Raw genomic sequence first — 10,590 nt, forward strand, 5'->3', positions numbered from 1 at the left:
TTAGTAGTAGTGCTCTTGTAGTAGTAGTAGTAGTAGTAGTAGTAGTAGTAGTAGTAGTAGTAGTAGTAGAATGTTCTCAGTTCTAGTGAAAGATCAGTCAATAGGAGGTCTGTGACTTCTAGCAGCAAGTTGGCTTGGGATGAAAGCTGAAGGGTCATTATGACCTCGCTACCCTGGTGCGTGCATGGTGTGGGTGGTCCAATGAGTCCTACCTAAAAGAATGGTCATTATGAGCTCTGATCTTTTTCCTGGGAAGGGGTCGGGGACGATAAGCTAGGTCAGGTTTCTCAATTTTTTTTTTCGGCAGTAGCCCCCCTCCAAGGTAATTTTGAGTTATCGTGGTCCCCCTAACTTACTACGTATTGAGAAGTCGCGTCGCATCACCTTACTCACTCCATAGCCTTCCTGAGTCCCAATGCATCCAATACAGGTAGCACTACGTACGTACTGTACATGAAAATGCTATAATAGTGTGGCTCAGTTCTTTAGCGCTGCATTATGCTAACTTGTAAGCATGGGAAAAAATATACTGTGTAAAAAAAAAAGGCAGATTAAGTCTGTCTTTTTCAGGAAAATTAAAGGACAAACGGACGGAAATGGGACAGAATGTCCGTAAAAGGACAAACATAGCAATTCTAAATCCAGTGTTGCCAACTCATGGGAAGTGAATGTTACCAGAATTACATGAAAAAGACGCTGAAATCGCTTAACAAAACAGTAGAACACTTGAAAAGAAAACAACATAAAAAAAAATATGAAAATATTAAGCTTATATGAGCGACGCAAACTTAGGAATTAAGTTCTGTGACCCCATGGGGTTCCCTATGGCCCGTCATTTTCCTAATTTTGATTTGTGGCCCCTGAAAATTTTTCATGGCCCACGTTGAGAAATCCTGGGCTAGGTGATCAACAGATCACCGTACGTAAATGACACACAATATTCATACCACTAAGTGACTGTTTTCAGTTTTTCTTTTATTGCCGCAATGTTGTATCTTTTCTATCTTTTATCACTATTTTCAAGTTATATAGGGGAAGGTGGGGTAAGACGGACCCATGGGGTAAGACGGAACCCCCCTTCTAAATCCAAGCATAAAGGGAAATTTTCAAAATTTAACTCCTAGATGTCCTTCACGTCGCCCAACAATAACGTCATCACTGCCAGTAAGCACGCTAAGTTTCCCTTGCGCTTTCCAGGGAAAAAATTGTCATTTTATGCAGTGCTGATGTTATATGCACAAGGTAAAACCCTGCTTGTTTTATATTGAAATAATTATCATAATGATTTAGTAGTTATGTTATACATACCCATGAATGTATACATGATATTTGAATGCTATAAATTGGCATTGTAAACATAGATACTTTGGTAAATATTTCGACATTTTGATATTTACTAATTGGGTTGGATGTGCTAATTGCAAAAGCTCATGAACAATGTGCAGGGATAGATGATGATGATGATGATGCTGAGGAAGAGGTTTCTGTGTGTGATTGATGTCATTAAGCTGTGCAGGGATAGATGATGGTGAGGGAGAGTTTTTCTATTTTGTATTTTCGTTGTTTGTTCGTTTTATTTGTACCAATACATTTGGCTCATGGGCAATGTGAAAGGATATGATGATGACGAGGAAGAATTTTTTATTTGTGCTTTATGACAATAATGGTTTGTTTCTTCATGTTCAGTTTGCAGAGTAAGACAGACCCCTGGGGGGTCCGTCTTACCTCATCATTTTATTTTTGGCCGAGTAAAAATTATTATTTTGGAAATTCTTGTGCTTCATTGTTTTCCTTTAAAAACCGTGACCGGGTGTGGACTTCGAAGATAACAACCTAAAGCACCACCATAAACCCACAAACCCCCAAAAATCATATAAATGCGGTTTCTAGATTCAATACTTTGTTAGGTGGTCCGTCTTTCCCCACCTTCCCCTACTCTTCTCATCTTGCTCACTACATATAGGCATGTCCTCTTCTCTTGAGGACTCGCTGCACAAGACTTTTTATTATCACAATTATTCTCTTTACCTCTCTAATGCGAGAGTTAACCAATATTTTCAGTGATTCATCCCTGGAACTCCCTCTCTACTTCTGAATCTCCTCCTTCCTTTAAATTGAACTCTTTCAAGGGGGAGGTTTCAAGACATTTATCGTCCAACATTAGGTTTTTTTTTTTTTTCTCATGGGAGACTTGGGTATAGGTGCTCAAGTTTTCCTTTTTTTTTGTCACCCTTGGCCAGTGCTTTTTTTTTTTTATATACGAAAAAAAATGTTACAGTTATCCTTCATAATGAATACGTGTCATATACAGAAACGAAATTATACATAAGTATGATCGAAGTTAAGGTTTGTTCAAAATCAATGTTGCGATAGACTACTATCTAAAACCAAAGTGTTAAACGGGTGTTATTCACCGCAGAGTTCTGCGGTGGTGTCCGTGGCCTTGCTGGCTGGGTACTGTACGGTACACAGAAGAAGGCGCCAGCAAGCCGCAGCCAGAGGCAGCGAGCAGATGGTATCAGATCAAGTCGTCGAGGCAGTCACCAGTGCTGCCAATGAATACCAAGAGGCACCACCCCTGCAAAGCCCCTTAAAAGAAGAAGAAGAAGAAGAAGAAGAAGAAGAAGAAGAAGAAGAAGAAGAAGAAGAAGAAGAAGAAAAAGAAAAAGAAGTAGAAGATAAAGAAAAAAGAAGTAGAAGAAAAAGTAGAAGAAAAAGTACTACATATGGTCATGATAGGAATAGCAGTGCATGCCCGTGGCGACACTTCCGACGCCTGTTCTCACAAATGAGTTCAATTTCTAGCTTTCTTTTGATTGTCTGTGTTAGGGACAGAACACCTGAACACGAATTCATCTCAAGTCTATCCATCGATTTCACCGCCACAACTGAGAGTGTGACTATCTTGGAAGAATTGGAGCAATATCGTACAGTTGGTGCTGGGTTTCATATGCTTATCACAGGATCTTGTAAAGAAGTCTGCAAAGTTATGGAACAGGAACCATTCTGAATGAAAATTTTCAAAATGGTTCCAGTGTGTTTTCATTAACCTCATTTATTCTAGTTTTCTCTTAAAATCTGTTTTATCAATTCCATGGCTCAGATAACGTATGTAGCTATGAATAAAACAACGAAGGAGTGTTTATGGAGAGGCTGTCAGTCACTGATTGGCCCCGTCACCTTCCTACTGTTGTTCCTGGCCATTGAGATTGAGGGTCATCAATATGAGTGTCCTCAGCTTAGTTATGCGTGGCATCCCAATGTGATGTAGCCGCTAGAAGGTGCAAATAAAGAGAAGAATGATCGTATATTCTCTTGCTAAAAACAAGGGTTCAAGATCTATCTTTCTTTGGCTTTAAAACAAAGGTTGACAACGAGGTTTCTGAATTCCACAGAGCCTCACAGAACCATCCGCACATATTATTTGATTATTGGAGGTAATGTGTCATCTCTATCACATTCAATGCGTTTCATTTAAAGAATGCCAAAAGCATAGCCAAGGTGAGTCTGGAATGAGGCGTGTAACATGTGTCGGGTAACAATGGACTTGGACAATACGCATAAAAACGGTGATTTGAGATTCAACTTAGGTCATACTTCACATGGCACGCGGGGAAAGTCTGTCTGTTTTATAGCGAGCGAAAAAGGAAGTCAGGCCGGAGAGGTCATCTGGACAGTAGTCATATGTCCGTATAAGAGGATGGCGGCGCATGACCCACATACGAGAAGTAGTCATGGTGGTCGTGCAGTCATCTCACGAGCGATTTCCTTTCCGGGCAGTTCATGTGTATGGCTGGGGTGTCACTGAGCTTCACGTTCCTCAGTACTGGGCCACATGAATGGCTGTAGGATTTAATCACATACAACGAGACTCATTCACTAAAGGAGTTTGCGGTTCCTACCATAAAAAAAGGTAAATTGGACGCATGATGAGCTCAGAGTGGGGCATTTTCAACTGACTAAGCAACAACCACTTTCGCCTCAGCGAGCATGGCAGGAAAAAAAAAGCAGATATTAGAGGTCCAACATTCCTGCTCAAGATTCAAAACACGATAGAGGTTTCAGTTTGTTTGGTTACTGTCAAGTTTTATCTTCCTTCTCATGTTACAAGTTGTGAAGAATGTGTAACACGACCTTCAACGTACTGTTTTCCCTAAGTCGCAGTTAATGCAGGCGAAGGTAAACGAGAGCTCGGGAATGATGAACGAGGGAAGGGTTATGCAACAGGGTCAGAGGGCTCGTGAAGGAGATCAGACGACCTTGACGGGAGAGCACACACCCCCAGGACTGTGAAGCGTCCCTTTCTCCGCCTTAATAGTCTGTGGAAGCTTATCAGCGGGAAATGTCTACTTTTGGTCAATGAAGACGATGTGAATGAGTGTTATTAGGTGTGGAGGAGAGAGGGTGGCGGTGGTAAGGATGAGGATAATGAGGAGGAGGGAGGGAAGAATGGGTGTTTTACTCTCTCTTTTCTTTGACTAAGGAGCCCTGGCCAGGGGAAGATCACAAGGCAAGGCGCATAGCTGCATAATGTCACAGAAGATTACGCTGTGACGCCTTAAAGGAGTGTGATTCCTTGTGTTAGGGATCTGTCTGCCTGGACGCTGCCCACGCCAACACCACCACGCCAGCATCATTCCTCCGCCAGTTCTAATAACGTTTATTAAACTCATCTTCAGAGAGAGAGAGAGAGAGAGAGAGAGAGAGAGAGAGAGAGAGAGAGAGAGAGTGCTGATGGTTCTCGTAGGAAGGAATTACTGTAATACGGTGCGATATGTTTGATTTTTGAGAATCCACAATAATTCACGATTAAAGACAGTACACACACACACACACACACACACACACACACACACACACACACACACATATATATATATATATATATATATATATATATATATATATATATATATATATATATATATATATATATATATATATTCACACACTACATCACATCATGCAACGCCTCACGAACTGAACCACACCACTCCACTCTGCACCCTATCACATCACAGTGCAACACTTCACTACTTCACAATACAGCAAACCATACTATAAAGCAGCTCAAATCATCTTACACCCAACACACAACCTCATTTCAACACCCCACTCTAATTCAGACAGGCTTCGCCCCTCTCCCCTCCCTCTTCCATTCCCCATCCCTTGGAATGAGCCGAGCCGCCAGCAGCCAGTTAACCAACCAACCAGCCGTGAGGGGTTTGAAGGGTGTTTTGATGGGGCTAGGAAGGGGACTAGACATGCTCCATTAAGTCATCAGCACAATGGTACAAGCTCATCACTTCATCAACATGTCAAAGCCAAGTCGACAGTTGCCACCGCCGCGCACTTGGCGGAATGAGATAAGTGGTGCCGCCGTGAGCAGGGGAAGTGTTTGTTGTATGTATATACGTGTGTGTGTGTGTGTGTGTGTGTGTGTGTGTGTGTGTGTGTGTGTACCCTTAAGGAATTAACGTGGTAACTCTTCACTGAACGAACGACTGGAGTCTTGAGAGAGAGAGAGAGAGAGAGAGAGAGAGAGAGAGAGAGAGAGAGAGAGAGAGAGAGAGAGAGATGTACTATGTGAGTAAATGGACGCATCCCATCCTGTTGTCACTTCCCATCAAGAAGTAAAAATGGACAACCTCTCTATTTCTTGTTTCTCATACAGTGATGGTTCAAAGACAGTATCAATTGTAATTTATATATCGATACCTTCAATGAGTCAATATAATGCAAAAATGTGATATAGTTCGAGTATGATTATATGGTATTATTTTGTTATTACAGTTGAGCTTTATGGTGTTCTTATAATGGACAATACACGACAACGGGACTTTTGGCAAAATATTCATTCTTAAAGTTTTTATTGCTTGTTTTAAGAGAGAGAGAGAGAGAGAGAGAGAGAGAGAGAGGATCTTTCGTCAGAGTATACCATGAAAATGAGTATTAATCAGTGGTGCCATCTCGTGCCCGGATATTACAATACAGAAAAGATGGGAGAGTTGCCATGTATTTAGTAGTTATTGGTGTACAGCTTTTATTTCCTTTATTCCACGTTTGTAGGCATAGTATAATCATTCCCTTTAAGGTAGTTGCAGATTGTATCATGTAGGGAGTGCTGTGAGAAACAAAAGTCATATATGAACCATGTTGGACTGACACTTCGTTTAAAATTTTACCAAGATACATTTTATTCAAATTCGACTAGTCTTCCAAGATACACAGCAGTTGTGCGGTAGTCAGGCTAAGTCAAGTTAGGCAAGAGTGAATAAGCAACCACAGTAATGACGTACCTCATGAGAATGAAGGCTGTGATAGTTTTGCCCGCTTGAGTGTTCCTGGCATGATTCTGAAAATTTATTGAAAAGCTGTTCTTACTTCCGCTCTATCAATCCTCAGTGCCTATCAGTGGCACTGGAATAGCATATCTGATATGTCGCAAGAAATGTATCTTATAGGACCACTGTTCGACATCAACAAAGCAGAAGACTATCGACGGCCTCCATCAAATCCCAACAACAATAATAGTGCAATGGATGAAATTAACAACACAGTTCTAGAACTTTAAATGTATGCGATTGCTGGGAAAGGGTGGAATGAGATAGAGAGGAGGATGGTTTGAAAGAAGACAAGAAAGCAACTAGTACAAGAATTTGCTCCGGTCCTAGAGAATGAGAGCTACAGGCGATGGATAAGGCTGAAATAAACACCAACTTTATGAGATTGAAGATAGTGGGGCATGCCACTGACCGTGATATCACAAACTGATCAAACTGGGAGTTTCAACACCACAGGCCACACGGAATAAAGCAGACAGTATTGAAACTTATAATTAATTGTGTGAGTAAAATTTTGTCGTAATATTGATGAGACTTCTTTGCTTGTGCGTCTAATGCTATTCGTTTGTTCTTTGTGTATGTTTTCCTCGTCCTTGTTCTTGTTATCCTTGTTTTAATTTTTGGCATCGTCGTCATTGTTCTCCTCGTTCTCCTCTTCCTGCGCCTCCTCCTGATCAAGTTCGGTGAAAGGTTACAGCTCGTCAGAATCAGGTGTGTATAGCTTTGTCTCAGGTAACACTACACGGGGCAGGGGCAGGGCAGGTCGTGCAGACCCAGTCCTCCCCTCCCTGGCCTCCAGTGATTGTCCTCTTTATTAGAAGTTTCAAATAAGGTATGCTTGAAATCTAGATGAACAGTGTAGTTTATAGGGAGGCGGTCTGCGGGCATTTGCTGCTTTCCATAGTTATACATACATGCATATTTACATAAAGGGACGTGGTGGCGTAGTGGATAAGGTGGTGAGCGTGGGATCGGGCAGACGTCCACGCGTAGGTTCGAATCTCACCACATACCGCTTTGAAGCTATGCCATTTGTCGAGTCGTTTAAAGTTACCTACATGTCACCGCGATATCCAAGTTCTAGGTGGTTACACCAAAGATGCGCTTGTGTGGTGATATGGGCCCTAATATGGGTACCACTATAAATAAAATTGCCTGCGCCTTTAATGAGCGGAAGCTGAACAACGCTTCCCACATATACTCTTCAAGTATGCCTACAGGCGCTGTAGGCCACATATATATATATATATATATATATATATATATATATATATATATATATATATATATATATTTATACTTAGCTCATACATACATATTCACTTGCTTATAATCAAGGTCTCCTTCCCATGCTTTGTTTACTTCTGCTTTCCTTCCTTTATTATTCTTGTGATTATGCTTAGGTTGTAGTGTTGGTTGTGTTGTTATTGTGTTATTCAATTTCCATCTATGTTCCTTCATTATTATGAATATTACTTATTTTTCCTTTTTACTCACGATGTTATTTTCTGTTACTTCACTTCCATCTTTTTTCATATACTGTTCTTGTAGTTATGATTTCCTTTCCTCTCCACGTTACATTATTACTGCCTCACCATTTATGGTCATCAGGTTTGAGGGAAAGGGTTTATTGGTCAGTCAATGAGCACACCTAGAATTAGTTAACTGACGGTTTTGGCATGAAGTTAAATTTGTTCTTCTTTTCTTTTTTAACAGTCATATATGGACTAAGATCTCCGGCGGGACACGCCTCTATGACGGGGCATGATAAGCCATGTTGTTCACGTGACCCCACAGCCCAAGATCTGACCAAGGAGGCTACAGTCATTTCAAAATTTCCTTAGTCCTGCTCATATTGATCGTGGTGAGGAGCCAAGTTACCTGTACATACTTGCTTCCACAGTACAATGCGTTTTCCTTTCAGTCTTAGGTTTTCTGATTCGCTAATACATAGTTTGCTTACAGAATCTAGTAATTTTCAGATTCTTAACTGACTAGAGGACTTGAGATTGAAGGAATACATTTGAAAGAGGGTGCGATATGTTGACTACTTGTCCGTCTATTACCACCACCAGGACCACCATGTGTACTGTCACACAGACTCACCAGGAAGGAAGGTAAGCATCTCTGTTATCAACCTTAGTCTGTTCAGTACTACATTAAACCTCTGAACTTAACGAAATCAACTATCGCTGCTGAAAAAGAGCAAACATGAATATGAACAAATGGATAGGTAATTAGAGATTATTTGCAAGCTTCTCATTACGTGAAAAAATCTTCCAAGACCGTATATAACTTGAAATCTTTAAGTGGTACGTAAAGCAAAATAAAACTGACGCTATGGTGCTCATCATATTAAGTAGATTGTGGTGTTTCTTGTATGCAGGTGATATGAGGAAGTTTATGAATTGCTTATGGAGAGGGCGTCTGCGTGGAGGCGTTTTTAGGGAGACTCTCGGGAATAGACCGGGATGCCGGGGTAGTGAAGCCAAGGTCAAAAGAGAACCGTGATGACCTTGGGTGAAGCAACATGTCCAACTGTGTTTGTCTCTCATTGGTGACGTTGTTACCGTTGCAGTTTTCATTTCTTTAACCGATGATACTAAGTATGAGTAGTAATACATTAACTAATTTCTTTTAGCTCTGTTTCCATTGCATCGTTGGTAGTTTTGTTGCTCGCAATCTATCTCCATTACGTAAGTAGGTGCATACATACACACACACACACACACACACACACACACACACACACACACACACACACACACATACACACACCGAAGATCGGTCTATGAGCTCTGAGCTCGCTCCGTAATGGGAAAAAATGGCTAGGTGACCAGCAGATGACCGTGGTGAATTACACACATCTTATTCTTAACCTAAAACAGATCTCCATATTATACAGAGGAATGAAGTCGTACAGCATGATAAGTTTAGTTGATCGTAGAAATAAGTAAAGAAACAACGTTATTTTTAGATGGTGGTAGAAATAAGTGAGCCAAGAAATGAACAAGATCACAACGTTGCTCTTTCGCTTTTCCTTCATCCTGGAATCCTGGAGAGATTGAGATGCTATGTGTGTGTGTGTGTGTGTGTGTGTGTGTGTGTGTGTGTGTGTGTGTGTGTGTTGCAAGATTGCGCTGTACGTATTGCAAGGTAAGTTTTGAGGGTGAATGATTGTTGTATTGTTATGTTGTGTTGAAAGTTAAGTTTTGTATGAGTGTGAACTTGCTTTTTTTACGTTTGCATGATTGCTATGTTGCAAGTTATGTTTAGCGCATGTATGTGTAAACGATGTATTGTTACGTAATGTTATGTTGTAAGGAAAATTTTACACGTATGTACGAATATAACTGCTGCATTACAAAATTGTGTTGTACTGTAAGTGCTAAGTATTGCAAAAGTTAAATAGACACATATAAGGGAGTTGTCTGTTATGACACACACACACACAAATGGAAATAATAAAAGAATAAAAATAAGAATCATGTGCTGTGCGGATTCCGTTTGATAAAGTAACGGGGCATCGAGTACAAGTGAGATAACAATGATAAAAACGGTGCTCTAATGGACGTTACTAGTTATTGAGTAAACAATTAACTGAAACGCGACTGAGCAACCTTGATTTTAATATATAAGTAGAAGAAATAAAGATAACTCACAAACAAAGACTCAATGTTTAAGTAAAAAATACTCGTAAATAAGACAAAAATATGGAGTAAGATAAGCTGAACATAATGAGTTGTTAGGCAGCAGTGTTGGTGTCTGTGTCGCGGCCTTAATGAACCTGTGAAGAGTGAATCCTTGACAAAAGCCTCGACTCAGCCTGTAAAAGATGTGTGTGTGTGTGTGTGTGTGTGTGTGTGTGTGTGTGTGTGTTTTATGGGAGGGGAAGCTGGCCAAGGGTAACGAAAAATTTAATAAGAAAGCCCACCTGATTGCCAGTTCCCTAATAGATTAATAAAGTTAACCAAATGTCGTATGAAAATGGAAATACAGACACAGGCAGAGAAATCCAGAGTTTACCAAAGAAAGGTATAAATGATTGAGAGTACTGGTTAATTCTTGCATTAGGGAGTTGGACCGAATAGCGATGAGAGGAAGAAGAAAGCCTTGTGTAACGAGGCCGTAGGAGGAGGGGAAACATGCAGTTTGTAAGATCAGAAGAGCAGTTAGCATGAAAATAGAGATAAAAGATAGAAAGAGATGCAACATTTAGGCTGAAGACAGTCAGTCAAAGGAGGGA

General features: G+C 40.5%; 1 long non-coding RNA gene across 1 annotated transcript in view; it reads left to right on the forward strand.

Moving 5' to 3' along the window:
• The window catches only part of LOC123517018, a 16,565-nt gene extending 13,535 nt beyond the window's left edge, over nt 1-3,030 (forward strand). Inside the window, exon 2 of the long non-coding RNA XR_006678364.1 lies at nt 2,420-3,030. This is a non-coding gene — a long non-coding RNA (uncharacterized LOC123517018). The remainder of the gene's footprint in view (nt 1-2,419) is intronic.
• The last annotated feature ends 7,560 nt before the right edge of the window (nt 3,031-10,590 follow it).

Source organism: Portunus trituberculatus, chromosome 41 (genome assembly GCF_017591435.1).
Source record: "Portunus trituberculatus isolate SZX2019 chromosome 41, ASM1759143v1, whole genome shotgun sequence".
Classification (NCBI taxonomy): Eukaryota; Metazoa; Arthropoda; class Malacostraca; order Decapoda; family Portunidae; genus Portunus; species Portunus trituberculatus.